This window comes from Choloepus didactylus (genome assembly GCF_015220235.1).
Source record: "Choloepus didactylus isolate mChoDid1 chromosome 11 unlocalized genomic scaffold, mChoDid1.pri SUPER_11_unloc3, whole genome shotgun sequence".
Taxonomy (NCBI): domain Eukaryota; kingdom Metazoa; phylum Chordata; class Mammalia; order Pilosa; family Megalonychidae; genus Choloepus; species Choloepus didactylus.
The window spans coordinates 2,913,639-2,919,411 of record NW_023637580.1 but is presented as its reverse complement, the minus strand read 5'-3'; the positions used below and the strand labels follow the sequence as shown (position 1 = coordinate 2,919,411).

At 38.9% G+C, this 5,773-nt stretch overlaps 1 pseudogene; it reads left to right on the top strand.

Moving 5' to 3' along the window:
* The first annotated feature begins 4,175 nt into the window (after positions 1 to 4,175).
* LOC119524639 overlaps positions 4,176 to 5,773 on the top strand; it is a 2,748-nt pseudogene continuing 1,150 nt past the window's right edge.

The window sequence follows — 5,773 nt, the reverse complement described above, 5'->3', positions numbered from 1 at the left end:
CTCTACTTTTCATCTCTATGGTCATATTCTCTGATAATTTCTTTGTGTTTACTGTGGGGCTTAAAATTAACCTCTTAAATCCATAACAATCTTGTTTTTCTTTGATACCAATTTAACTTCAATAGGACATGGAAACTATGTTCCTATAAGCCTCCATTCCTCCACCTTTATATAGTTCTTGTCAAAAATTACATATTTTACATTGAGTTCAAAACCATTGATTTGTCATTAGAGTTTGTGTACTTTATATCATGTAGGAAGTAAATAATGGAGTTACAATTAAAAAATTATTGACTTCTATTTGTATTTCATTGTGGTCAGAGAATGTGCTTTAAATATATTCAATTTTTTTTAATTTATTGAGGCTTGTTTTATGTCCCAGCATATGGTCCATTCTGGAGAAATATCTGTGATCACTAGAGAAAAATGAATGTCCTGGTGATTTGGGATGTAAGATTCTATATAGGTCTGATAAAATTCTCTATATCTCTTTCTTCTTTCTTTGTTTCTCTGTCAGTAGGGCTCCCTTTCATATTGAAGTAGGGCAGGTCTTTTATTGGCAAACTCTATCAGCATTTGTTTGTCTGTGAAAAATTAAAGCTCTCCCTCAAATTTGAAGGAGAGTTTTGCTGGATAAAGTATTCTTAGTTGGAAATTTTTCTCTCTCAGAATTTTAAATATGTCATGCCACTGTCTTCCTGCCTCCATGGTGGCCGGTGAGTAGTCACAACAGTCTTATGTAGTTTCCTTTGTATGTGGTGAATTGCTTTTCTCTTGCTGCTTTCAGAACTTGCTCCTTCTCTTCAGTATTTGAGAATCTGATCAGAATATGTCTCAGAGTGAGTTTATTTGGATTTATTCTATTGGAGTTCACTGGGCATTTATGGTTTGTGTATTTAGATTGTGTAGAAGATTGGGGAAGTCTTCCCCAACAATTTCTTTGAACACACTTTCTAGACTTTTGCCCTTCTCTTCCCCTTCTGGGACATCAATAAGTCTTAAATTTGGATGTTTTATTTTATCTATCATATCCCTGAGATCCATCTCAAGTTTTTCAATTTTTTTCTCCATTCTTTCTTTTGTTCTTTCATTTTCTGTTCTGTGGACTTCTAGGACACTCAGTCATTGTTCAACTTCCTCTAATCTTGTATTATGAGTATCCAGAGTCTTTTTAATTTGTCCAACAGTTTCTTCTATTTCCATAAGACCTTCTTTTTTTTTATTTACTCTTGCAATGTCTTCTTTATGCTCTTCTACGGTCTTCTTTATGTCCCTTATATCCTGTGCCATGGTCTTCCTCATGTCCTTTATATCCTTTGCCATGTTTTTTTTTTTTATCTTCATTTTATTGAGACATATCCACATACCACACAGCCATACAAAACAAATCGCACCCTCGATCGTCCACAGCACCACCACACAGCCGTACACCCATCACCCAAATCAATCCCCGACAACCCCATTAGCACACACACAAAAATAACAAGAATAACAATTAGAGTGAAAAAGAGCAACCGAAGCAAAAAAGAACACTGGACACCTTTGTCTGTTTGTTTCCTTCCCCCATTTTTCTACCCATCCATCCACAAACTAGACAAAGTGTAGTGTGGTCCCCATGGCTTTCCCAATCCCACCGTCACCCCTCACAAGCTACACCTTTATACAACTGTCTACGAGATTCATGGGTTCTGGGTTGTAGTTTGATAGTTTCAGGCATCCACCACCAGCTACCCCAATTCTCTAGAACCCAAAAAGGGTTGTCTAAAGTGTGCATAAGAGTGCCCACCAGAGTGACCCCCCGGCTCCCCCTGGAATCCCCCTGCCACCGAAGCCCACTTCATTTCCTTTCACATCCCCCTTCCAGTCAAGAAGATGTTCTCCGTCCCACGACGCCAGGTCTACATTCCTCCCCGGGAGTCACACTCCACGCTGCCAGGGAGATTCACTCCCCTGGGTGTCTGACCCCACACAGGGGGGAGGGCAGTGATCCCACCCTTCAAGTTCTTTGCCATGTTTTTGTTCCTCGATTGTAGTTCTTTGATTAATTGTGCCAAGTACTGTGTCTCTTCTGATATTTTGATTTGGGTGTTTAGGATTGGGTTCTCCATATTGTCTGGTTTTATCATATGCATTAATATTTTCTGTTGTTTTTGGCCTCTTGACATTTGCTTTGCTTGATAGGGTTCTTTCAAGTTGTAAAAAAAAAAAGTGTCAATCTAATTTTTCAGAAATACAAGTTGGTGGTGTACACTTTCTCTAACTAACCAGCAGATGGTGTCTGCAAGTCATCTAAAACAAACATAATATTTTAATAGTATTTTTTTAATTTTTTGATAAATATAGTTAAAAATAAATATAAACAGAAAAGAATTAGTATCAATCCTGCTCAAACTCTTCAAAAAAATTAATAGGAGGGAAAGTTACCTATCTCATTTTATGAAGCCAACATCACCCTAATACCAAAATCAGACAAAGATACTACAAAAAAAGAAAGGAAAACAATAGGCCAATCTCTGTAATGAATATAGATGCAAAAATCCTCAACAAAATACTTGCAAATTGAATTCAGAAGCACATTAAAAGAATTATACACTACAACCAGGTGGGATTTATTCCTGTATGCAAGGCTGGTTTAACACAAGAAAATCAATTAATGTAATACACAACACCACAATAAATCAATGCAGCAGAACTACATGATCATCTCAATCAATGCAGAAAAGGCATTTGATGAAATTCAACATTTTTTGTTGATGAAAACACTTCAAAGGATAGGAATAGAAGGGAAGTTTCTCAATATGATAAAGCAATATATGAAAAACTCACTGCTAATATACTCAATAATGAAAGACTGAAAGCTTTCCCTCTAAGATCAGGGACAAGACAAGGATATCCACTGTCACCATTATTATTCAAATTGTGTGGGAAGTTCTAGCTAGAGCAATTAGGCAAGAAAAAGAAATAAAAGTCATCCAAATTGGAGAGGAAGAAGCAAAACTTTCACTGTTGCAGATATGATCATGTATGCAGAAAATCCAGAAAAATCTGCAGCAAAGCTACTAGAACTAATCAGTGAATACAACAAAGTTGTAGGCTACAAGATCAACATGCAAAAACCTGCAGTGTTCCTATACACAAGTAATGTGCAACAGGAGGAGGAAACTGATAAAAATTCCATTTACAGTAGCAACCAAAGAATCAAGTATTCAGGAATAAACTTAACCAAGGCCACAAAAGACCCATACAGAGAAAACTAGAAGAAACTGCTAAAAGAAATCAAACAGACCTTTAAAAAACAAGGAAGAACATACTGCATTCATGGATTGGAAGAGTAAATACAGTTAAGATGTCAATTCTACGTAAATTGACTTTTAGATTCAATACAACACCAATTAAAATCCCAGCAACTTAATTTTCAGAAATAGAAAAAACAGCAACCAAATTTATTTGGAAGGGCAATGTGCCCCAAATAGCCAAAAATATCTTGAGAAACAGGAATGAAGTGGGAGGTCTCATAATACCTGACTTTGAAATGTATTACAAAGCTACAATGGTCAAAACAGCATGGTACTGGCATAAGGAGAGATACACCAAACAATGGAATTGAATTGAGTGATCAGTAATAGACCCTCACATCTATGGACAATTGATCTTTGATAAGGCAGTCAAGCCAATGCACCTGGGACAGAGCAGCCTCTTCATCCCAAAAGAATGAAAGAGGACTCTTACCTCAAAGCTTATACAACTATTAACTTGAAATGGATCAAAGACCTAAACATTAGCACTAAGACCATAAGACTCTTAGAAAAAATGTAGGGCAATGTGTTAAAGATACAATGACAGGAGGTGGCTTCCTGGACTTTACACCCAAAGCATGAGCAACCAATAGATACAGAAATAGATAAATGGGATCTCCTCAAAATTAAAAGCTTTTGTATATCAAGGACTTTGTCAGAAAAATAAAAAGGCAGCCTATGCAATGGGAAACAATATTTGGAAACCACATATCAGATAAGGGTTTAATATCCCAAATATATAAAGGGATCCTACAACTCAACAGAAAGATAAACAACCCAATTAAAAAATGGGCAAAAGACATGGGCACTTATTGAATGTGGCACTAGCTTTCAGGGATTCTGTTTTTTCTTTATGAGCCAGGCCTACAACAAGCAACCATGTCTAAGGGACCTGCAGTTGGCATTGATCTTGGCACCACCTTCTCATGTGTGGGTGTCCTCCAGCATGGAAAAGTGGAGATAATTGCCAACAATTGGGGGAACCAAACAACTCCAAGCTATGTGGCCTTTACTGATACTGAATATTTGTTTGATTGGTGATGCTGTGAAGAATCGAGTTTCAATGAATCCCACCAACATGGTTTTTTATGGCAATCATCTGATGGGGCATAGATTTGATGATGCTGTTGTCCAGTCTGACATGAAGCATTGGCCTTTTGTGGTGGTGAATGATGCAGGCAGGCCCAAGGCCCAAGTAGAATACAAGGGCGAGACCAAGAGTTTCTATCCAGAGGAGGTATCCTGTACGGTGCTGATGAAAATGAAGGAAATTGCAGAAAGCCTACCTTGGGAAGACTGTTACCAATGCTGTTGTCACAGTGCCAGCTTATTTTAACGACTCTCAGCATCAGGCCACCAAAGATACTGGTACCATTGCCAGCCTCAACATACTCAGAATCATCAATGAGCCAACTACTGCTGCTATTGCTTATGGCTTAGACAAAAAGGTTGGTGCTGAAAGAAATGTGCTGATCTTTGACTTGGGAGGTGGCACTTTTGATGTGTCAATCCTCACTATTGAAGATGGAATCTTTGAGGTCAAATCAACAGCTGGAGACACATACGTAGGTGGAGAGACTCTGACAACCAAATGGTAAACCATTTTATTGCAAAGTTCAAGCACAAGCATGAGGACATCGGTGAGAACAAGAGAGCTGTCTGCCATCTCCGTACTGCTTGTGAATGAGCTAAGCACACTCTTTCTTCAAGCACCCAGGCCAGTATTGAGATTGATTCTCTATATGAAGGAATCAGCTTCTATACCTCCATTACCCATGCCTGGTTTGAAGAATTGAATGCTGACCTGTTCCATGGCACTTTGGACCCTGTGCAGAAAGCCCTTAGGGATGCCAAGCTGGACAAATCACAGATCCATGATATTGTTCTGGTGGGCAGTTCTACTCATATCCCCAAGATTCAGAAACTCCTCCAGGACTTCTTCAATGGAAAAGAACTGAACAAAAGCATCAACCCTGATGAGGCTGCTGCTTATGGTGCAGCTATTCAGGCAGCCATCCTGTCTGGAGACAAATCTGAAAATGTTCAGGATTTGCTGCTCTTAAATGTCACTCCTCTTTCCCTTGTATTGAAACTGCTGGTGGAGTCATGACTGTCCTCATCAAGTGCAATACTACAATTCCCACCAAGCAGATGCAGACCTTCACTACCTACTCTGACAACCAGCCAGGTGTACTCATGCAGGTTTATGAAGGTGAGCATGCTATAACCAATGATAACAACCTGCTTGGCAAGTTTGAACTTATCAGGATACCTCCTGCCCCCACATGGTGTTCCTCAGATGGATGTCACCTTTGACATCGATGTTAATGGCATCCTCAATGTTTCAGCTGTGGATAAGAGCATAGGAAAGAGAACAAGATCACCATCACTAATAGACAAGGGTTGTTTGAGCAAAGAAGACATTGAGCACATGGTCCAGGAAGCCAAGAAGCACAAAGCTGAAGATGAGAAGCAGA